Source organism: Temnothorax americanus, unplaced genomic scaffold (assembly GCF_048541705.1).
Source record: "Temnothorax americanus isolate GAGA-0224 unplaced genomic scaffold, ASM4854170v1 Scaffold46, whole genome shotgun sequence".
Taxonomy (NCBI): domain Eukaryota; kingdom Metazoa; phylum Arthropoda; class Insecta; order Hymenoptera; family Formicidae; genus Temnothorax; species Temnothorax americanus.
The window spans coordinates 759,082-784,220 of NW_027509613.1; the positions used below are offsets into that span (position 1 = coordinate 759,082).

The following is a 25,139-nucleotide window of genomic DNA, read 5'->3' on the forward strand; positions in this document are numbered from 1 at the left end:
AAAGATATAATTTTTACTACCGTGTAAAACCAAATTGCGAAAGTTTATATATATGTTTATATGTCACATTGTCAGACACAATCGTACGTTTTGTCTTCATCAATCAATCTTGCAAAAACCATAACCATAAACGTAAAATAATAGTCAATGCGATGAATTATTAAACTGTTCGGTAAACCTACAAACGAAATACATTTTTACGTAACATATTTCCATTGTTAATATCATGTTATTTAGAAGCGGGAGAACTCGTAAACCCGCGTAATTTATATAATTACATTTGCCTATTGTGTGCGTGCGGACCATTCGGAATCGTCCGTAGACGCACGTGTGGTATGTATATATATATATATATATATATATATATATATATATGTGTGTTGTGCGTATCGTCGGTGAATAAACGTTCTCGCGCGCGTACAGGTGCACGCATACAGAGTGAGGAGCGCGCATTGAAAAAAGAAGAGACAACCGGTTGCGCGCAAGATCATAGAGCCTAACTCTCGAAAGCGACCTCTCCGTGACTCTGCCGCGAGAAGATGACATCGTGGTTCTCAACCTCACTCATGAAACCGCTCGTGCAAAAACATTGCTAACGCCACAATTTAATTTTTTATTTGCATCGATTTTGCGAATGGAGATCAGCAATCGTGGTAGAAATATCTCAAGCGCAAGAATACGTATAATCTTTTTTTTTTGCGGTATCGTTTATTATGAGGAGGTAGGTATATAAGCTAAAAAACATAACATTAAAATATGTATATTAATGATGTTACATACATACATTGTTCCTTATTTTTTTATCATCTTTGATTTCTTAATGGAGATTAGTGTGAAAACTACTTTTCTTTCACTCTCTTTCATTCTGTATTGATTTGCAATGCTGGAATTTTATTGCGACATTTTCCCATGAATGCAATGTCATTTACAAGCGGTCTGAGAGTTGTCCAGACGGCGCAGCATCTTTATCACAACCGGTAGACGCGTAAAAGTACTAATTTGCACAAACCGTAGTAATTGGAAAGCATTATTTTCTATCGTGCCGACGAGGAAATCTCCGCGTGCGATCGGTCGTATCGCGAAGGCATCGCGAATCGTGCCGTACCGGGGGCAAAAAAGTATCCCGCGCGTATATGTTTCATCCTCTCGCAAACGGAAAAGATCATAGCCGAACGGAATCGTCGACAAGGTCCCCTCTGACCCGACGGTGATGGCAAACGATTGGCGTGCAAGAAACGAAGCCTGATTTATGGGCCGATCACGAGATGGCTGGCATCGTATGTACATACGCACGCACGTATTCTCTTGCGTTCGTTCTCGCGCGCTCATAAGGCAAACTCTCCTTCCGGTCGTCGAGATTCACGGGGAAACGCTCTCGCGCGAAACGCGGCCCCGCCACTTCCGGGCACCTGTCCCGATATCCTGGAACGCATCGGCGTGCAGCAAATGCATAGAACCGATCAGTCGCGATACGTTGACGCGACTTAATCGATGAAACGAGCAATCTCCCTTCGCTACTAGGCGCCGAATCGATGAATCTCGACTCTGCGTTTCTTACGATCGTACTTTTCTCTCTCTTTTTCGTGCACTCTTTCGTACACTTTGCCTCGGTTAGTCCTGTCCATCTATCTTCGCTCCGTTGCAGCGTCTTGTTCTTCCTCCTCTTCTTCTTTTTGTGCCCATCTTCCCCCGAAAGATAGATCCGTGAGTTCGTTGTTCCCCCTCTTTCTTCCGCGTTCGGCCCCTCTTTTTTTCTTTTTCTCTTTCTTACCTCGTCTGTACTATTGGCCGGCCCGAGCGGAGCGTTTACATTAATGTATGAGGTCAATCGTAAAAGCTCGATGTGTACATACGTCCCGCGAACGGGGTCTCGGTGCAGCAACGATTTTCTCGTTCACCAGCAGGACAAAAAAAGGCCGCGACATGCCGCAACGACGTGTACCCCGATCTAATGCACTCGCCTAGCCGCACGGGGGACATGAGGCCTGTGGGCCACCGTGTGCCGCGGGCCGCATGGTTGCAACGGGGACATTATAATGTGAAATCGTGACGAGAGCCCGAGCAGTGTTCGCTGATTGTCCGTTTCATTATGCTGATCGCGGTTTCGTCGGTTTAACGCAATTAACATATACGTAGGACGTAGGCCGGTTCCTTTCTCCTGGCTTGACGACGCGTCAACGAACCTGCCATTGGAATGCAACGGGAGAATCGCAGATATGCAGTATAACAGCCGCGTAAAACTAAACCATGAAAAGATATAATTTTATGGAAAATACACTTGGCGCAAGGTGCTACCGCGTCTCTGGAAAATTGATTGTGTTGTGGAAAAGGAATAAAAAATTTACATGGATTCTTGTCGATTAATAACCGGATATTCATCATCGTTACAATAATGAAGATTTCATATTGATCAAAACATAGTTGGTCAGAACTAATTGTGAAATAAAAAATTATAAAAGCCCCATTCAGAACGTAGAAAATTGTGAAATTGAAAATTTTATCCTACGAACATACGCGTGCCGCCGTACCTGATTCATGCGATGATCGAATTAGCGAGACTCGTGTTAAGAAAAAGTCCGCATCAATAATCACCCGCTCGACGTCCGCCCACAATGCGTCTTGTCTTCGACGTCTCATTATCAACGGATAAGCGCACACCGCGGGATACCCGGCGTACATTCCACGGTTTTACACCCGGCATTCTCTGATTGACTCCAACAGATACGAGAACGTGCAGTTCATTACTAAGCCGGTCGCGCGAGATACCGCGCTTTCAAAATCCAGGATATATTTATTGGGCTGAGACGTCAAATTGCAGCGCTACTGCTATTGCGCCGGTACAACGTCAAGTCATAAACCTGCAGACCTCGCGCGGCTTATTAAGCAGGCAACAAGACAACATAGTTGCTGGGGCGGTCGACGCAATCGCAAATTTATTCACGCGTTCGCACGGGCGGTCGCGCTTCGCCGCAATCCTTCGAGTGGTCGTCGTCCTCGTCGTCGTCGTCGTCGTCGTCGTCGTTGTCGTCGTCGTCGTTGTCGTCGTTGTGGTTCATCGTCGTTTACGGTTGCGTCATCGCGTCATCGTCTTCATCATCGCTCGCTGGACCTGGGACCAGGCAATAGACGCGCGCGATATACTGCGCGCGAGAGCGCACGGGTTATACATCGCGGACGGGATATATATTTGCAAGGTACGGAAAGGAGGCCTGGTGGAGAAGAGGTCGGCCGAGAGGTCGCTCGGTAAATTGGTCGCCACGGCGTTACCGTTGATCTACGGCAACAGACGCGATAGTTATGGAAAGGTTACTGCGGAGCGCTCGATAAAGCGTCGCGCTGCCTGTCCCCGGGAATCCGCGACGGCGGGGAATGAATCGTAAATCGCGGAATCGCAACCGCTTGCTGCGGAGGAGAAAAAAAAAGAAGAGTACTTACCTACGCGAGTCGAGCGAGTGTGCACGAGAGCAGGGAGATCATCTCTCCTAGGGAGATGCGTATGCCGTGTCGTTTTCGTTTTCCTGCGTTCGATCGCGGTGCGAGCACACGATTGCGAATTTTTATATACAATCTTTAACGTCAATCTTTGCTGTGATCGCTTTCGAAACAAGACGACTAGAAATAAAAAATTATTTTTCTTTACACATTTGGGTTTTCAAAAAGAGCGATATGAGTAAATTATCCCTTATTATATTAACGGTTCCTAAGCGTGTGCAAAAAGGTTTTATTACGTAATATTGTCGTGAATGATCTGTTATATGTATCAGTTAGGTGCAATTTATTTATTTGAGATGTGGATATGTTTATTAACATTTCACGATGTAAGGCAAATTAATTTCAAATTCCCTTTCAAAGTTTGAGATGAACTTTATTTTCTACAGAGTTAATACAGATTATATGTTGCAATCGCGTATACGAGGTAAATCTGGCGCAACGTACTCCAATTCCTAACGTTCTAACCGTGAGAAAATCTTTTGTTTAATAAGCATGTTTCCCTCTCTTCTTCTCTCGTCTCTCCTTCGCTTTCGTTCTGACCAGATCGACTTCCCGGTACACCCACGCTCGTGTCATCGATATATCACACGAGCGCATCCAGGCGGATTCGGTGCGCGAGCGTACATACGTACGGCGAATTTGGCCTCGGGCCGAAGATTCCGCGATGTTCTCGATTTACGAGAGAACGAGCAATCCTTTTTTGGAGCGAGTCGAGCTGGCGAGTGCGTTCGTGCGCGGGGAAGAGGTACGATGAACGAGTTGAAGAGACTCTCGAGTCTTAAATGCGTCCATAAGATAAATTTTCCAAGTCAGATTGGATGAGCGTATCACTTCGGCGAACTTCATTGGCTCGAAATGAAATGAAGACGGAAGTGCTTCGCGTGGTATGCCTGACATATCCTTTATTGCGGTCTAAAGGGCTCTCTGTTCTTCATCGTGAATTCGAGCTCAGGCAAAATACGATTGCACGTGAAACACGAACTCCGCACGACGATAGCACAATAATAGCGCTCTTGTGACGTACTGCAGAACTTTGCAAAACGCAAAGTGTGTAATAAACGTTTCGCTCTTATCATCCTTCGTTTGCACGGCGGAATATTTTTTGTGTCGTAAGAAGGTTCGATAATCGTTCTTGCATCTATCCGTGCGGCAATATGCGATCGCGTAATTCTCAACTGCGCGGGTCAACCGCGTTGCGTGGGAGTCGACACAGTTACTCGAGGTGTAAGCGGGGCAATTGTATTTTCATACCGAATCATGTCACATAGGCTGCTACGCCGACGCACTCGCGGGGCCCTTGATTCTCGAGCCTTGCGTCACTATCAACATTTCGAAAAGTTCTTAGAAAGCGCGGCGTGAGTAACGCGCACGAGGAATAAAATGACTGCAAGCGGCTAACCGGAGGACAATATCCTCCAGAAAGTGTATAGGGGTATGTAACTGTAGCGCGCACTCGGGCCGTAAAAGCGACACTCGCGGTATGAAGCAAATACCGGTGTCGACTGCGATATAGAATGTACTAAATTTCATTGCTCCTTTGCGAAATACGATTCTCATGCATTTGCACGGTAATTTTCGTGCAGCGGCGACGCGATATTCGCAAGAACACGTCATCCGTTCATCCAGCGACTCGCACACCTCCCCACGACCATCCGAGCGTTCGCGTGGAACGCTCTTGAATAAACTCGCGGGATCTATTCGAGCAGCATGTACCGGCGAGCAAACAACGATCAAATGCCCGCAGCGAGAAGAGCGGCGGCGAGCGAAGCAATATCGAGGCATCGTCGTAGACCTACGCCTATTCCGGATGCGATCGGATCGGGACGCCATTAATAACGACGCACTTACCGATCCCATGGCAGGTGGTAGACCGCATGAAAGTCACGACCTGACATTTGCCTGGGTTGGCTGCCCGCGCCCCGATCGCGCGCGCGCGCTCGTCTTGCCGAGAGAGCCGATCGCGATGCGATTTTTGCGCGCGCGCCGCGCCGTCCGCGCGGTCGGGAGAGAGAAGCGAGAGAGCAATTTCAAGTGTAACGCGGCTATCGCCACCACCGACCGATGCTCCTCCGCGATCTCGCGCTCGCACTGCGTATACCTTCGCTTTCTCTCCCCGCTCGCCCCCTGCCTCCTATCCCTAATCGCCTTTTCACTTTCAGCAACGTATCACAACCTCTCCATATTTTCTCGAGAATTATTACCTAGTGTTTTGAAGCATCGCACGTATTCGAATTTAGGACACGCGACTTGTACCGACAATTATTAGGCCTCGAGGGAGGTTGTGCACCCTTTCAATCTTTTTATAAATAAACACGAAAATCTCACTTCTATTGTTTTACGTTTGTAAATTTTTGGAAATCTATGAATTTCTTTTGTTTATAGCTTTAATTTCATTTTCAGAAATTATTTGTATCGCATACATTCGCGCAGATTGAGCATCGCATAGCGTAGTAGCTTTTCTTTAGCATATCACCCTTAAGCCCGTATCAGACTACGGATTGGGATTAAGATTGGATTGAAACTTGACCAATCATAGCAAAGTTCACTAAACTTGAGGTCAGTTTTCCCTATTCTGATTGATTAAATTTCAATCCAATCTCAATCCTGATCCGTAGCCTGATATGGCCTTTACAGTATTACATATCGTCGCACTTCATAGTTTAATGGATCGCAAGATGCATTGCGTTTACGTTTCGCGATGGCGAGAAGCCGAAGACAAAAGGCGCATCGCGCATCATAGACAAGCGACAGCGGGCGGTGGTGCGTATCGAGACCGTTCGCGCGGTATGCGCGCCAGTTCGCGTGCTCCGAGTGACCTCCGAGTGATTTTACAAGTTCGCTCTTCCTCCTGGCAACTGATTGTGGGCTTCCCCGTCCTCCCCCGCCTTTCCCCGTTGTTCTGAATATCCCATTGAACGCAACAACCGGCGAGAAGAAGAATCGAGGTGAAAGAGCAGGGATGGATGAAAACGCGCTCGCGCGAGTCGCTCACTCCTCTCTTAGAACAATCGCTTCCTTTCGTTTCATCAAGTCGATCGCGGAGCACTCGCCATGGGCGACGCGACGCTACACGCATGCGGTATTCCAGCACATAATATCCGTAACGGTATGCGCATAAAGAGGCAACAATACCCATTGCTCTGGCACACTGAAATTATTCGCATCCATAAACCGATGCGAAACAAAATCTCGCGCTAACACAATGATAATCACATTTTTAATTGTTTGTCAACATATTTACTATTGTCATTTGCTTTCAAACACGTCATTAATGTAATAAATTATACGTATTGCGCCAACATATTAATTTAATATTAATTATAAAGTTTTCAAAATATTTGCATATTTATTTATTTTTTTCTATACAGCCAGCAAGCAAAATTTTTTGATAGTGTGCTGCTTTGGTTTCTCATTCTAACGGTATCCAAATTCAGAAACGACTTTAGAGCAATTGGGGGCAATAATAATAAGACGTTCCGAGATATACCACGTGGTATTAATTTATACTACGTGTCTGCACGGGCAATTCGCAATCTGATACCAGAACTTTTTACAGTTGAAATATCCGTTAGGATTCATTAGAGTGAGAGTCCACCTCATTAAAATTTCGTAAAAAAGATAAAGGAACGAGCGAGGATAAGAAAATAATAATATAAAAAGATAATCACCCGTTAATAGGTTTGCCGTTTGCCATTCACGTGGCATTATGTATAAGACATGAGACGCGATCGTTAGAAAAGCATCGACGGGATGGGAATAAAAAGAAAGGCAGTTTGAATCCAGCGGACGAAATCAATAATATTTCTACGCATCGGTGATATAACTACCGTCGTTCTCTCCTGTATTAATATTTTATCGATCTGTGTTCCGTATCAGTTCTAGTTTATCGCGCTCAATTTATGGTCCTGGCAATTGAGAGCATCTACTTGCCAGAAATGGCAACGGGCACGGTGATGTGGAACGTCCGCGGAGGCCTTTACGTCGATGTTAACCTTTACGCGTCTTCGGCGGCCAGCGGAGAGAGGAATGGACCCGCACAACGCTCGTCGACCCGAGCAGATTATCATGGCAGATCGCGAACGCGCAGCAGGTTACGCGACCTGTACAGATACTTGTCTCTCGACTTGTAGTCCTGATTGCAACGATCATCATCGCGGAATTCGTTCGCCATGCGTGATAGATTTTCGCGGTGGAGCGAAAACGGACCGCCGCGCCGACGCGACGCGACGGTGAGATCGTCTTTCGATTTACGAGCCAATAAAACTCGTCGTCGAATCGTCTTTACGACTCGAGAATGTGAGATCGACTATCTCGCGTCCCTTATCGAGAGAATATTAATGGAGCCAGGCATACGAAATACACTCCTCAAGAGTTTCGTCGTTGAATTACCGCTAAGTCGGTATCTCAATCTCTCTGTGAAATTGCGTCTATTTCAAATATCAGCGGGCATACGCAAGTATTTTGCTATTGTTATTGCCGGACCCGCGCATTTATACACGCATGTCGTCGATGCGTCCTCGCTATCGTAAACATTGAGATTTCTTCTGAATAGAGGAAAAGAATTTGCGCGAATTTTCTTCGTGACTCTCGCTTCGTTTCTCTGCGGATTCTCAGAAATAGACGTCGTGTACGAGTACGTTCCTGTTTTAACGAGAAGCACAATTGTGAGAGGCATCGAACGATGCGCATCCGCAGTAGTACATCTAATCGCACACAAGGGCGACTTCATGTTGCATATCGTAATCTTTCACTCCCGATAATCGCATGCGTAACGACGCGTATAGCCTCGTTACAACGCGCAACTAGACGATCGTCCCTGTGGAAATGGCTTTTGCAATAATTATCTTGTCGACATGCCATACGCGAGGCCTTGTGCAGAAAAGGTGCTATAATTCTCTTTCTCGCTAGTTATTCCTCAATAGCTTACCTCAAGTCTCAGAGATGGATTGCCATCGATATGCCGTTGATTAAAAAAATAATCAAACATTTCAATATAACGGCGTTAGTATAGGCAGCGATAAATTTACGAGATTGTTTGAAATAAAAGATGACTATAAGAAATTAAATATAGCAAACTGAGAATATACACAATTATTTTAATTATATAGGAAAACTAAAGCAGTTTAGATTTCTAACGCATGCGTCTCTAAAACTTTCAAGGCCGCGAGGTAGTTAACCGATCAAAGCTCCGACGCGCATCTCGTCGCGCATAACGATTAAGAACGGCGACTTCCGTCGATGACTAATCCAGGAACAAGTCACGGTGACGTATTATATCGATGTTTGTTATATCCTATCAAAACCCAACAGCACATGCAATAAGCAATCGCCGAATCGCCACGCATTGCACTTTGGCATTCGCGTTCAAATTAAAATGCTCTTTCGAGTAAATACTGAATTTTAAAAGAGAATTCGCACAACATTGTAATATAAATCAACAAAATCACATTTACATTTCGGATTAATTTTAGGAGCATCTTTTATTAATTTCAAGGTGAAGTTTATAGCGTTGCGTCATTAAACCACGATCTATCGTACGTCGTTTCGCGTACGAAGCGGAACGAAGCGGTCGCTTATAAGCCGCATTAAAACGAATGAGCTGATAGTAGCGGATCGGCGGAACGACGGTTATCGCGAGTATCGAGTTCCCGGTCGGTCGGCACGTGCTCTCGTGCTTCCTGCGAGATCGCACACGAGACACTTCGACGTCGCCGTACTCCCACACGCGGTGATTGGCGTGCACGTACTCACGCAGGCGAGATTGTGCGTGCAACGGATGAGTGCGTATGGTAATGACAGGCCGCGAGAAATGCCGATCACAGGCGCCAGCGGAAGCCCTCGGGCGACGCAGCCACCGCGCGCGCGATAGATTCTCTCCTTGAAAGTTACCGAGATACAAACTTGACTAAATGGCAATTTCGCGGCAAGGTAACTTTATTATCCGAGGGATAAAGGGAAGTGATATAAGGATTGATTATTTGGTGTGGGCGTTAAGAGAGAACTCTTTTTCAACAATTTGGTTAATCTTAAATAACGTATCAAATCATATCTTTTTTTATAGAGTGATATCCCCAAAGAAAGAAAACACAGCTAAAAGTAGATTCGTTTGTAATATTTATTATTTGAATTTCTGTCTAATACATTTTATATATTAATAATCATTTGATTCAGTGTATCGTTTTGTACAACTTATAACTGATATTACAATATATTTTGATATAAGATTAAGATAAAAAAAATATTGCCCGGATTGTTTGATATAAATATCCTTGGGTCTATAAGTGTAGTCTGCAAAGTCAGTCAAAGTATCGATATTAATCGTAGATCATCGCAACAAAGGCCGAACGACTTAAAAAGAGGGAGATAAAGTCGCAATCGGCGCCGGGTGAAACGTGTCGACTGGCAAATAACGTAAATCAGATGGCTGCGAAATTCGTAATTAAGATTTTTCGCTCAGCGAACCTCATATCCGTTGGTGCTTTGTGCTCGCGATTGAATTGGCACCGCGAGAAGTTAACACCTACGCCCCGCGACTTTACGACCGGACCATTTCGCGCCGTATTCGTACGGCGTGTCATTCTTTTCTTCCTTTTACAATGTAGGAGATCAATATCGGTCAAAGGTATCGAGACCGTATCGCGTTTCACGGTGCGCGAACCCGTTCTTTCATCGCGTTCTTTCTTCGTGGCACTTGCTGTATGCGCGAGTGATATTCAATTTACACCCACAGAGAAACACACTACAGAGAGAAAGAGAGTAGTGCCCGGCGCCGATTAGTTCGGCTCTGTCGTCGCTTGATTTATCGATAAACACTGCGGCCCGTCGGCGTCGCAAAAATCATCGCGATTCGGTAACGCTATCTAGCACCGAGGATTTACGGCGTGTTTGAACCTTTATAAGGTATGCTGGGAGCGCACCAGGAAGACGAGAGGGAAAGAGTAATGGTAAAGAGAGTCGCTCACGTCGATGCAAACTGTACTTGCATTGTGCCCGAGGCACCGCGGTAATGCCAACTTCACGAGTTCGCAGCCATAAAATCGTGAATTATTAACACTAATATGTAACACCATGCCTGCCGGTACAATCGCGTCGCAAAATCGCGGTTAAACGCGTCCGTGCCTCGGCGTGCCGATATTATGCACAGTGTTATCGGTAAAATGTATTCCGCTGGCGACTCTTAACGGCTATACTAATCAGCGGTGCTCGACTAAAGAGTCATTTGCGAAACCGGGGGAACTATCTAGTACGTCGTAAAGCAGCGCCGTGTCACGTTCGAACTATTAACATCCAGAGATACAGGAGATTCTTTTTTTCATACGCGAGGCTACTTAACTCTGACACTCGTCGATTAAGCATCGTTTATTTTAATGTCCATTGACCGCCAATATCTCGCACATTATCTAAAACGCTTGGAGAACAAGGGGTCGTAAATTCTCGTAGTACCAATTACGCGCGGAGACCTTCGTGGCGGAACGTCGCGTAGCAGAACCATGCTAACGTCCCAATGATATTAATTTCCGAAGAAAATCTCATTAAAATTATTCAAATCTAATAATTCTGCGTAAAGTATTACAGCAGGAAACGGACTCCGCGTCATCATAATATTAAGATTGTCGCGATGGAGGAAAATCGAGGTCGAGTTTGCACGGCTGACTGTACCGCAACGCGTATATCCTCTTGGTCGGTCCTCCGTTGGTGGTTTATATAGCCGGTCTGTTTACGCCTCTCTTAGATCGTTGCAGAATGTAGCGCTGGGTCATCGTGAAAATGTTGATGCGTCACGTACGCATTTTAGTCACCCCGTCGTACGAAAGTTCCGCTTCGATTTGCAAGTCTTCCTGTAGTCGTCCCTTAATCAGTCGCTGTATCTAATGTTTGATGAACACAGAAATATAAAAGTGCAATTGTAAAAAGTGATTTAAATATACTCAGATCAACTATATTAAATTATAATATTATTAGTATTAACTATATTAGTGAGAAATGTAAAAAGAGGGTAGGAATAAAGCCAGAGGAAGTACTTGGGTACGTCTATTTTGCCTCTCTCTTTCTCATAATAAATGACCGCATTAATGTTCTCCTCTCGCTCGTGTTGCGAACTAATGAGAGAGCGAGGGAGAAAAATTTGATCCATTCAGTTGTCACGTTCGTGCGAAAGACCTGCTCCGTGATACAACGGAGCGGCTAATTTAATTTCGCGCATTATATCGCCGGTATTAAGATCAAAGATGCGTTTAGTGATGCCACGGTGCATTAGGTTTAAGTGGAACGGCGCGAAAGTGGCGCATTATGTAGCGCGAGGATCGGAATGGGGCACGTCACGCCAGAAAATGTCTTCCTGAAGGAAAAGGGGGGAAAGGGCAAAGGTGGACAATAAAATCGAGTTATTATCCTTATTATCGTCAGCGTTGCGAAAGAACACGGGCGCGTAGGCTGCGCGCGGAGTCATTGTCGTACAATGTGCACCCGCTTTGCACTCGATGTACTTACAGAACGATACAGAATAATCGATCGCACGCCAATAAAGATCGACGAACGCTCGCGAACAACGGTCGTGAATTAATACACGGCTACTTTTCAAAGACGCGAATATTTAGCTTTTAATCGTAAACAGTGATGAAAAATTATTCTTGATTTTATATTTTTTTTTGTTTACTATATTTTTCATGAAAGACAGGTTTAGCTCACGGAAGATCTCTACCGCGAGAACACATTAAGTGAAGATCGAATCGCGCACCGTGCTGGTATAGGTGAAGTTATTCCGAGTACCCCGCGGTGCCGAGCAAGTCCTCCGCAAGTGGCCTTATTTACTGTAAGTAGAAAATGCCTGTAGAATTCGAGCGCGTCCACGCGAACGCGGAAGAAGACCCACTCGGACGCCACTTGTCCCCGAGAATTCCAGGACAAGTGGCACGATTCTACGAGCGCACGACGAAGCCGGGGCCCCCGTATGCAAGGTGAGGTAAAGTGTGGTCGTTCCCCGTATCTCTTCCTCCTTCTTCTTCCTTCCTTCTGCACTCTTCCCCGCTTCTTCGCTGCGGCGCGGCGCGGCGCGGCGGCGTCCCCGCGGCCAGCGGAGGGAACCGTGAGGAATACGCGAAGCGTGCACGACGAGCATTCAGGTGAAGCGGGTTAATATCCCGACATTGTGGACACAAGTAATGGGGGCCCCTGTGCCTCAGAACGGTCTCTGATCTGCGTCCCGGCGGCGATGCTTTCCGCCATCAGTGGCTCTCATTTTACCAGGAGATCCTATTCGTGCATTGCCGCAATGCATCTGTGGATCCTAAAGTAGTTTCTAAAACAGTATTGTACCTATACATTGCTTTATCTATCGAAGATATTATTTCAAATCTTAGGAAAATACGATAACAATGGCCAAACACGGCCATGGCTAACTAAATTCTTATACGTATATGTTGAGAGTAGAAAAATGTCTCGAGTAATACATGAGCGCGAAAGAACTTGAATTATGACGTTTAAAATAAATGAAATCTTCTAAATTAATATATGCACTCTCGCCAGCTGTTAAACCTATGATTGTCAATCAGTGTTTGTACAATCAGTGGGATTCACTAAATTGATTTATGCAAATCTATAAAACATAAACGAGTATCGGCATTGTGTCTCCATGATTTATGGGGTATATGCGTGCGTGTGGGCGTTCAACTGCTCTACACTACTCAAACCATTCGTCACGTTCCTGTAAATTCGTAGCGTCGAAGGGAGCCAGAGCCTTCGACACCTTCGGAACCTCGCGTAGGTCGTATCTAATGGTATCTAGTGGTTTGCCTCATAGTAAATGGCTCCATAGAGCCGTGCGGCCGTGGAGCATAATGCGCGAATGCTTGATTTAAATTTATACGCCATGGCGAGCGTCATTCATTCAATGACATCCGGCCTGGGTCGCACCCGATAGAAAGCTGTCCTATCGAACGATTGAAATATCGGCGCCGCGTCGAGGACAACAGACACGAGATCTACGTGATCGCCCGCTACGTTATAGAGTACAACTTTGTATCCTAACTCGGTAATTGTTTAACCAACTTCGAACAAATAATTTACAAACCAATTGATTTACAAAGCAGCCCGGTCGATTAACTGACTGGTCATTTCGATTGAGGATCGCGTTCGTTTGATCTCGCCTTGTCTCGCGCGTGCCGATCACGGTCGTCGCGCGCCACGTGACAGTCAATCAAGACAGGAGTCAAGTCAAGGAAAATTAGACGCGGCTTGTTTTCCCTTGCCGCGCACTTGTCCGACGTTTAAAAGCGGGATCTCGTTTATTCGCGTTTGCCGCGCATCCGCGTCGTTACGATTCGTTTGTTCGGGAAATCGTATAACCGCGAGCGCGGCACATTACTTTCTCTCGGAGAAGGCATCGACGACAACGAGCCTCGAGGAAGGCAACCCGATCCGCGCTGCTCGCTGCGCGTAATACACCTGCGAGGCTCTATCTAATTACTACTCCGCGACGGTGACAACGATCAGCGGCTTAACGCGCAAAATTGATGCGTAATAATTCCGACATTAAGCACACATCTTATGTGCCGCGCGGCGGTACGGACGCCGTATAATTTCAATCACATCGACAGCGCCGTCTCGCGCTATCGGCATGATCAGCAAAAACTTTCCCAATCCTAAATCCCAATCTTATCCCTAATGAACTAATTAATCTGCATGTGATCATTAAAGCGAGCTGAAGTGGCGTGGCCGATGTTATTAGGAACGCTTCCTGTACACGAGCCGCGCGTGCACGCGTGCATGTGTATACAGAATCGCAAAAGAGCAGCTGGCGCGAATGTGAGTGATTCGCAGAATTGGCCTAAGAGAAGATTTATAAATAACATACCGGTTCTCTCCGCGCGCGAAAGAATACGAGACGAGACGATGCACAAAATGATTATTCAATTCATCAACATATAGAAGTTGAGCCGGACGAAAATTGAAAACTCGACACCGTCTTTCAACTTTCACCGTTTAGAAGGTTTTACTTTTATCCGCTGGCATCTATCTTCCTGCGCAGACCTTTTCTATATACACGGCGCGGCGTCAAATACGTAACGAAGCCGAGATAGTAAACTATAAGACACACGACGCGCATTTATTTACCTTCTCGGCTCGAAGACAACCGGGTAATGATTAGAAGAGACTTGGCGAGAGCACCATTACAATAACGACATGTCTACTTCAACGTTCTGAGAAAATGTTTTCTCTGGACTGGGCGACATGACGGCGCAGGAGACTCTCTAATGAAAAGGCTAACCAAGCTTCAAATTAAATTTCCGCGAGTCGCTTTACACCTACGTCGCCGACTGAGACGCCGGTTAAAGCGAGAGAATCGTCTCGCCGTGAGTTTCGGTTACGAAAATCTTATCCTGGAGGTAGCACAGGTCGATAGGCAGGTAAAAGCGGGACACGTTAGACGAAGATGAGATCCGTGTCGGATGGACCGCCTTGTCGGTCTTCTGAGTATGTAATTCTTCGTGGGAACAAGGTAATTCATGCTAAAGATATGGTGCGTAGGGAGAGGTGTGTGGAAGACGTTCATTTTTCTACGATGATAAATGATCTCATCATTGTCGTTCAGAGCGAAATGTGTCGGAAGGAATTTGTATCACTTCGCCACATTTGGTCTAGCAGAAGGAAGGGATAATCCGAAAATACTAAAGCAAGACGACAGGAGCATCGAAATGGCGCAGGGAAAGGAAATCATTAGACAACAGAAATCCTGTACTTCTTCATTAAAAAAACTTGTAATCGATATATTAGTGACCCAAATCGCGAGTTAGTCGAATTAACTTTTTTATCACGCGTCAGCAATCAATCATTTCTCATTTTTTTTTTTTTTTTTTAACTATTTAATCCTAAAGGCAAAGTCGTGAAATAGACAGAGAGATAATTAAAACGCGGTTAAAGTTAATCAACGTAGAAATCTAAGACACTTAACAAATGTTCTGGAACAGTCGAGTCATCTTAGATCGTCATCGAACCATACGGATCGGGTAGGGGTGAAAGGGTACGCGAAGTAGGCTTGCGTCATGATCTGGGGATATGACCGGCGTCTAACGCATTACAAGACACTCATTAACGCTGTGGAGAGTCGCTTCGTTTCAAATTAGCCGAGCGCCGACAGCAACGGCGACGAAGCACGTGTCAAATCGGGGCACGAGTCAATCAACGCCTCGCGGCGGCATCGTTAGCGCGGTCTCTCGTCGCCTCCCCGTTAAATTCCATCGCGTCCGGCCGTCCCTCTCGTTCTTTCGACTGTTGCCCATACGCAGCAACCGGTAACGTCAATTAATTAGGTATCGTGACCGATACAAGAGAGGTATGTCTTTCTCGAAAAGTATGACCGTTCGAATCTATCGAGCTATTTGGTTTGCGCAGCGATTTATCATTTATACAGGAAGGAAACGGGGGTAATTAAGATAAGTTTATTCAGTCAATAATTGGCTCGAACGTTTCGGTCTTTGTTCAGACCATCTTCAGCATCTAACAAAATTCACAAGTGAGTACTTCTCTGTTGCTCGAGACAGACGGTTCCTCTTGCGAATGAGGAGGGTAAGTTTCCGCCACATTTTAGATTATTACTCCCACACATTTACATAAGATCTATTTAGGATTCAACAACATCTCTATCCTTTTGTGGCTGAAACCCATAGGAAATTAATAGATATTTCTCGTCATTCGTATGATGATTAGTGTTCGTCAATTAATTTGCCACACATATCATGTAAGTGTTTACTGTATAAATAACGGACATATTGAGAATTTATTTATGTTCATATTTGTGAATTTTGTTAGATGCTGAAGATGGTCGGAACAAAGACCGAAACGTTCGAACTAATTATTGACTGAATTTAAATTAAATTTTTCCGCGTCAATATCGGCGGATGGCTCTTAATTAGCCCTGTTTCCTTCCTGATTGGATTTCCAACAGACCCTCTACTCAACGATTACCATTTATACTTGAAACAGATAATCATACAATCAAAGTTCGATAATACATCGATTAGAAATAGTGAATATTTTTCTTAAATTTATGATTAACTGAAACTATAAAACTGAATTATAATAAAAGCATTTACGTAAATCTTCATGTCTTCTTCGAAATAATATAAGACGAAATATAAGAAGTTAATATTGTATATAAAAAAGGAATTATTTATATCAGTTCTAGAAATACGATTTCTAAAGAAAATGACAGAATTATACAGGAAATATATTCTAAAGAAATTCTCTACCTTTCATAATTCTGTCATTATCTTGAAACGCAATTTCCATCCATTCTCATCTCAGTGCGGGCAATATTTTTAATCCAAATCGCTGGAAATAATTCAACAAAGGTAAGATAATTTGAACGGGTGCATAATGGACGGTAGCGGCGGTAGAATCGTCGGCTAGATTAAAGAAATGAGAACGGATACAGATTGTATCGCGAGAACGCGCTGCTTCTCTATAACCGTAATAACCAGTTAAACGTTTTCGCGACCGAGTTCGTGGAGGCGAGGCAGAGAGAACGGAAGAGAATTGCAGGGAGGAGGAGGTGGACGTGAAGCGGGGTCGAAAACTAATATCGAACAAACCCGGCAGGCCCCCGGCAATTGTGGTCGCGAGGAACGGCTCCGGCTACTGTGAGTCCCACGCCTGAAGAACTTTCGTCCGCGACGAGGCCTCTGGTATCGGCCGCCTTGTCCGTGAACTCGTACTCAATAATTTCGCAACCGGTAGGACTAATTTTGAATGCCATTAGTTAGCACACGCCGCCTGGGATGATCTGGCCGGCGCGACGGATTGTTATTTCGTTCATTCCTTCTCGCTACTTTGCCCTTCTCTTCTTCTTCCACGGCTTCGTTCATTCGGCTTATGCACGGCGAAGGGGCAAGAGGGGAGGGAAGAATCTCACCACCACCCTTGAAATTATTTGCTTCCTCTTTGTTCACGGATTGATATCATGCTACTGCATTACCCCTTGCAAAAAAGTGCAGAAATTAACTCTGGGAAATATACACTCTGAGATTTGAAAGACTCCAATCATTTAACTCGCTTGACTCATTCAATAAAAAAAAAACTTTACAGATATGCTCTCGATATCTTAAAGAATAAAATATAATTTCCTTAAAAAAATATCTGTAATGAACAAATAATGTAAAATCAAAGGTTCAAAGATCCCAAAAGTTTTTTATTTAACCACTTCTGATTAAATATTGAGTCTGTCTCAAAAAGAAAAAGAAAACTAAAGCTAATATATTTTTAATATTTTTTCTTTCTGTGTTTCTCTAAAACATGTAGAAATATATGTTTATAAATGCATTTAAATAGGTTGATAAGAATCCGTTCCACAAAATTAAGATTTCCTGTAAAATATGAAATTAATTTTAAGTTTGTTGAGAGGGGGGATAGATATATTTTTTTTATCAGAGTGCAGATGTACAATTTCATATAGCGCATCGGACTTCAACCTTCTTCGCCGCCTCTCTCATCCGCCGCTCATCTTCCTCTATACAATTCTCATCTCATCTCTCACTTCCTCTTTTATAACCTCTTATTCTTGGCTGGCGCCACCTCTGATTGAATCGGTCATGATACGGACGACGATTCGTTTCGCAGCTATGCGCCGTGCACGTCCACGCACTGCCGGCTGCGAATTCCGCGGGATCGTTTCTGTCGAGCATTTCCCAGCATCGGCTGGTTGGTACGCACGGTATTAGGTCAGCGAGCGCGCGGAGCCTCATACCCCTTTGTTCTTCTCTGCCGCGCATACTTAGATAAAATATACCGGGTCGTGCCCGAACGCATGTCGTCCGCAGCTATTTTGCGAGTATCAAGAACAAGATTCGAAAGTCGTTTAAGATGAGTATCGTGGGAATAATTTTCACTTCTCACGCAGTGACAAAATACAATCGACTTAGTAAATAAAATATTTAATATTAAAATTTAATTTAAGTAGACATCTCATGAATCATATATTTGATTATTCGATAACTAATTAATTTAAAAAAAATAGAAACAAATTTAAAAAATATGTAAAGGGACGTGTAATATTCATACGCGTATGATGTAGCATGACACTTATCGATATTAACAAAAGTATTACGTTAAAGGAAGGCGGATATAAAGACATTCTAAATATCTTCCGAACGCCGAACAATGTGTTATTTGGTGATTAATGCGGCGTATCGACAGCGAGGCCGGCAAGAACCGTACAGCCGTATCGTCGCGGCGCGCTCGTAGTCACTCACGTAGTCGTAGCTTTGATGTACACCGCGCCGGTGCATTGTTGATGCATTATAATGCATACCCGCTAAGAAGCACGCGGGTATGTCGGTATTACGGCCTCACGCGCACGCCTCTCCCCGATACTGGTTCGAGGTCCGATAATCAAAAGCGTCCTCCCCGCGCTCTCGCGAGCAAGCTCATGCATATGCTCGGTCGAGATTATATATGAATAAAAAGGCACCGTGATGGGCGTATACAATTGAAAATAATATTACGTAAAGGAGAGGGGTTCGGCGCCGGCCGCGGCAGATAGGCAACGATCCTACACGGTGAAAATTTGCCGTTTCTTTTCGACCGATCCCATCGACAACGACGTCCCGTTCGCGCGAATAGGAGTGACAGTAAAACCGTTGTTGCTCGGTATCTGGTACTGGTCATCGCGAACAGGCTGATTACCAGGCTGGACATTCTTTCAGGAGAATGTAATCTCGCAGGCATATGTATAGTGGCCCCGACGTGTACTATGACGGTGGAAAATGAAGCGTTTGTAGTCTTCAATAGAGCGACATAATGTAAGAGGACTCTTTTACGTAATAATATTGAATATTATTAATGACGCGCGTGTCAAACATTATGAGCGATTGAGTCTTTCTTCAGCTTGCCCGTATGCGTAATGTGGTATACGGTTCGCCGTAGTTCTAAGCGTAGTTCGCACTGTTAAAAAATTGTTTATAATGGCGCGTCGTCCAGTCGATTGAACTGTTATGCTGCGCTGCTGATTGCTTATTAAGCGATATACTTAATTGATTGGAACAGGATGTCGTTAGAAACGTTTTCGCTTAATATGGATATAATTCGATGTTTGTGTAGCTGGCGTTTCTCACATTTTAGAGAATATCCACAGTGCCATATTATATCTTTATATAAGATTTGCAGCACCCCATCGTGCAAAATTAGAAAGAAAGAAACCAAAAATATTACATAGTTATGACTGATCGTTAACATTTCTCTCCGTATAAAAGCAATGTCATATGCAAGAACAGCTTTGGACCCGATCGACAACAGCTCGTTTAACGCACGGTGCGAAAGTCTCAGTAATCACGCTCTCGGTGAAGTGATGCATAACGCCGTCCAATTAGTACGCGGCGCGGCTTCACTCGCAGGGATAGCGGAGAGTCCGTCGTTCATGAGTCCGCGAGTCTCTGCGAGGAGAGGAGAGAACACGGAGGAGCGTGGTCAAGCTTCCGTGCTACACCGGCGCTACGCTCCCGCTGGCTCCTCCTGGCTTCTGCTGGCGCTAGTCTATAATTTGCGCGATCGTGCCCCGAGGATCCACGGCGTCGTCGTCCTCCACCTTACCTTCATCGTCCTCCCGGAATGATACTCTCTCTCTCTCTCTTTCTCTCTTTCTCTCTCCTCCCCTCGGGATAGGACGACGGGCGAGTTTGTACACTATTTGTGCCCCTGTTGCTGCCCGGTAGCAGCCACCGGCCCCCGCGCCGCTGCAATTACAACGCCCCCAGTCGTTTTTAATCTCGGATAACCGGCAAAAAACGTAATAACCTTTTTGCCGCGGCAAGTCGAACATTACGCATGGTGGGCAAATGCGGCGGTGGACCCACCACTCTCGACCGGCGGGCCCCGAGCCCCGGGCCCACGCGAGTCGAACCCTTGATACGGAATTGGGGACTCCGCCCCCGCATCCTGCGCCGCGCAAGGATAACGACCAGCCTGTATGCAAATGCCTGGGGATCGTTCAGATTTCGCGAAGATTATTACGCCGGTCGTGCGTGCCCGGGAGCCTTCGCTTCGGGAATTACGCGCACGAAAACGGGGCCTCCCCCGGAGCCCTCTGCAAAAAAGTTCCATCGCAGTGACATTACCGCAGGCCTGTGTCCTAAGGGAGAGTCGCTGACAAGTTTTTGATGAGAACGCTGCTCGTTTTACTTGTCGCTCATTTCGTAGCCAAGTAAATATCACTCGGCCGGTCGTTTGGCGTCGTTAAACGGCCACTTGTATACGCAGGGCACAAGGGGTACCGCCTTAAAAGTTGCTTTGAGGCATTAACTTCTCGGTGAAAGTGCTTTTTCTTCGTCTTCGTCAAATTCCCGGACTATAAGAGGAACATTTGTTCGAATGCGTTTGCGTTTTACGTATATATATAATTTCTTGTAATTGCACTCTGGGAGAAATTTTGACTGGTTTTCTCGCAGTTAAGTACTTAACATTTTGGTTAGTGCCCCGTAAGTGAAAATTATCTTTGCGTAACTGAATATCGATAGAACTAGTTGAGAGAATTGACTAGCTAGTATAACTTAAAAATCTTTGAAGTAAATAGAATAGCTAATTACGATTTTTTTAGTCAAGCGGGGTTTATTAGGGTTATGAATCCAAATAATTTGATTACTAATCGTGGGCTCCAAAGTGGATTGCTTAACCTTTTTTTCCCAGAGCATATATATGAGTACAGTTTACAAAAGAAGATGGTCTCTAAATATAAATAATCAAATTAAAAGAACGCAATAAAAATAATAATATAGGTTATATGTAATTTAATTTATTTTTATCGTATAGGAAAATTTTATTTTCCTTCGTAGATCCTAATCTCTTTTAAAGTTGTGTAACGCGTTTCACGTAATCCTCAAGCAACTTTGTTCGGATATGCTATTTTTAAACGTAATAAAATATCCGCGGGCTTCGATAATCTTGAGATAGTGGTATTTTTCCGTCGCATCTCCGTCGTCATTGTCTCTGGCACTCCTGCTATTCCTGAATCACAGGTTCGCATTAAGCGTTACACGCGGAGTGTGCGACAGGAGCCGGCGCGGGCGGAGGCGTTATTGTCGCTCCTTTCCTTCGTTTCTACAATTGCGTCATAACGACAGCCCCGTACCTCGTACGGGTAGAAAGCATACAAATCGAATCGCCAACGATCATTTGTCAAGCGAGAACGTCCGCAACGAGCGCAAGGAGCGTTGGCGCGAGCGGCTATCGCACCTAAGAGACGTACCACGGATTACCGAACAGGAATATGCAGAAGCAAACGAGAAGTAGGAGTAGGAAGAAGAGGAGGAACAGGAGAAAAGGAGGAGGAGGAGAAGGAGGAGAAGGAGGAGAAAGAGGAGGAGGAGGAGAAGCGCGAACGGTAATGCTGATGATTGTTGGTGGTGGAAGAAGACGGTAAAGTCTCCTTGCACCTACCGTATACCGTATCTCCGCCTGGGAGAGTGATATTTCTATCGTCGATGTTGAAGCAGGAACGTGTTAACAATCCTCGCCTCGGCGTTCAGCGATTGATGGCCGTGGAAAGCAGGATTTATTAATCTCGAGTATTATCACTGCGTCCGCCGTGCGGCGAGACTCTATCGACATTTGAGTCAGGTGCAAATAATGGCGAGCGATATTTTCATAAGGACCTGTTTTTCCTGTTTATCATTGTGTTTTCCAAATAGATCTTTATGTCCTTATGTAAATATTTGCTATTATTCACTGTTATTTTTTTCAAGCGTCTTGTCTTACAGAAGTCGATTCCGCAAAGTTCGAGAAATTTCTCTATTTTTTTATTTATTTTATAAACGATCTAACATGTGTTGTCCAGACAACAGTGGGAACGATAAAACACAGTTTATTGTGTACGCTAGTATCGGTATGATTATGCGATTTCTATTAATAATCGCATAAAAGAAGTATTTTCAATTTAAGGATGCTTTACGTTTAGCTATATGTAGTATAATTTTGTTTTCTTGATTAAACAGTGTAAAGCTAGTCTCAGAAATTATTCATAAACAACATGTTATCATTGGGACAGAAAAAGCGTAAAAATCACAATTTTGTCCCATTTTCGTACTTGATATTGTTTAAATAAATCATTAAAAAATTGAAAAATTATATTAACAGAAAAACTTAAAAAACCGTAATTACAATTTTTGATGTCATAGAAGTGTACCATAAAAATTTCATTCATTTTTACTGTACAGGAGCAGAGATACGTATTACGATATTTACATGGGAAGTATATCTATATATGTATAATTTCTGTAACTTTTAAAGCAAATATCTCAGAAACGGGTCAGACAATCGATCGCAAATTTAACACAGGTTTTTGGGATATATAAGTGCACAATTTCTGTAAATTTCAGCTTCATCCCTCTATTTTAACATAAGCGATATACATCCTTAATAGATATGTCACGAAATTGTTTCTGCATTCGATGGATAAACGAATTCGACACGGTGCAAGGAATATATTCGGCGAGATAGAGATTTTGTATTATTCACATGTATAAGTTGCGCAATTATGACACGCGAGCAGTTACTTTCTTCGGTCGTGCCGCGAACGCGCGATTGCGGTTGAGAAAGATTAGAAGAATCGAGAGAGAAGCGAGAGATGTCGATGCGTGGATTGCTTTATTAAATTTTGCGCAATGCAAACGATTTTCTAGCTGCAGCGATGCGCACGAACTGACGTCCGAGCAATAAATCACGCGGCAGAATGACATCGGCACGACGGTTCCATCGGTACCTTCGATTCTCCAGTGTCCATCATCCTTTCCACCCTCTTCCAATCCCTCCGGTATGTTCTCACTTTTGTGTCACCTCTGATCTTGTCATGCCTGAGTGCAGAACATAATTGTACTCTGAGTGATTTATATTCCATTGCGTACAGAAAAAGCTTTCGGATGTGATAACAGTAATGCATATATATATATATATTGCTAAAAAGTATTTTAATATTTTTTAGCAATATATGCAACAAAATTTTCTATTTTTTAAATATATATTTGAAAAAAAAAATATATATATATAAAAAGTTGACAAATAATAAAAATTTTAATTCCAAATAAGTAAGTAACATTTATTTCGACCATAGATTTTGGTTCTTCTAAAATTGATGTAATTTTGATGCTTATACATATTATAAGCATCCTATTTCAATGATTTAATTTATTGTGAAACCCTGACTGCGGCAATATTTTTCGCAATGAATTAAATTATTTAAATAAGATGCTTATAATATAAGCATCAAAATTACATCAATTTTAGAAAGACCAAAATATATGGTCGGCGTGATGATTTGTCATGACAATTATAATCATTGCCAGTAAGGTCGAATAAAGTCTTTTACTGCTAATTAGGAAAATTTTAATTGTTTATAACAAATCTCTTGCTTTCTCACTTTTTCCTCGCGGGCACGCGGCCGAACGCACATCATTTATTTACATAAATGCGTTCTAACGTGGCCAACGGGTGATTGAGTGAGAACACAAACACGTCGACCGAGGCATTAATTTAAAAAGCGAGCTTCGAAATTCCGATGGATGGGAGAGCCGCCACCCACGTCGATCGGATTTTCGCTGTGTTCCCTGTGGGATAATGCATTTCACGCGCGTAGACTATAATATAAGGATTGAGCAAATTATCCCTATACACGCGTAAAATAAGGTACAAAGATAATGTTTATTCTTTCGAATCATTAAGAAATCGATGGCGCGCCGTGCGGCTTCACGGTACATTAAAATCGAACGCACGTGGCCCATTTGGTGAGAACAAGGCAGGAAACGTGCACGTAATGTGCTACAACGCATGCATTGTATCTCATCGGAGTTAATTTCCAAACCTTCCTTCCTTTTACATGTAAAGTTCTTCGCTAATGTAAGCATAACTTTATAATACATATTGAAGGTATTTCCGCATAAAGATAAAGAAACAGACGCAGATTAGAATATGATCGTTTAGGTATCACACGTTTAATATTCCGAAAAAATATCAGGTGCGATTAATCACGACGCCCGAAAATTAGATTTCTGCTCGGGCCCCGATAAGATCCGGCGCACATCATCAGGGATCTCGACAGCCACTTTATCCCGATCGACGTGCCGGCTCGTTGAGCACTGGAAACGTCTATCAGGAAACGTCGAAACTGGCCGAGGGATTGGTCAGTCGCGGGGGTGGAAATATCCCGCGGGCCACTCCGATGCCAGTCCGATGTATACACAAGGTTACGATATTTCCGTGTGTACGAGGCTCGAGTGGCTCGCGGTAGAATGATTGATAATCGATCGTGCCGAACTGGCTGGAGTCTCGCGCATCCAACGAAGATGAATTCGTTCTGCGCCGAGGCCTAATTGTGCGCAGTCAGTGGTCCACCATCAGTGGACTCTGTACCGGGTTGAAGCACATCCGCACCTACGCCGAACGAGAAAAAAAAGCGACGAGCGCGAGCAGAAAGCGAAGAATAAGAAAGAGAGAAAGAGAAGAAAAGACATAAATCCGGAGGACGAAGTTGGAGTATCGGGGAGGAGAGAGTGAGAGAGAGAGAGAGAGAGAGAGAGAGAGAGAGAGAGAGAGAGAGAGAGAGAGAGAGAGAGAGAGACGAGGAGGAAGAACAGGTCGCGATAGAGGAAGGAAGAGGCCGCAGAGGAGAA

The 25,139-nt window shown here is 44.2% G+C and overlaps 1 protein-coding gene and 1 long non-coding RNA gene across 3 annotated transcripts in view; one reads left to right on the forward strand and one right to left on the reverse strand.

Annotated features, from left to right (window-relative positions):
* Window positions 1-25,139, forward strand: part of LOC143903403 (uncharacterized) — a 143,446-nt gene that overhangs the window by 28,813 nt on the left and 89,494 nt on the right. The window lies entirely within an intron of this gene.
* Window positions 9,603-25,139, reverse strand: part of LOC143903405 (uncharacterized) — an 85,985-nt gene continuing 70,448 nt past the window's right edge. Inside the window, exon 4 of one of the 2 annotated variants that reach the window (XR_013258710.1) lies at window positions 9,603-11,360. This is a non-coding gene — a long non-coding RNA (uncharacterized LOC143903405). Of the gene's footprint in view, window positions 11,361-22,234; window positions 23,328-25,139 lie in introns of those variants that run through there. The other variant, XR_013258711.1, reaches the window with a different exon arrangement.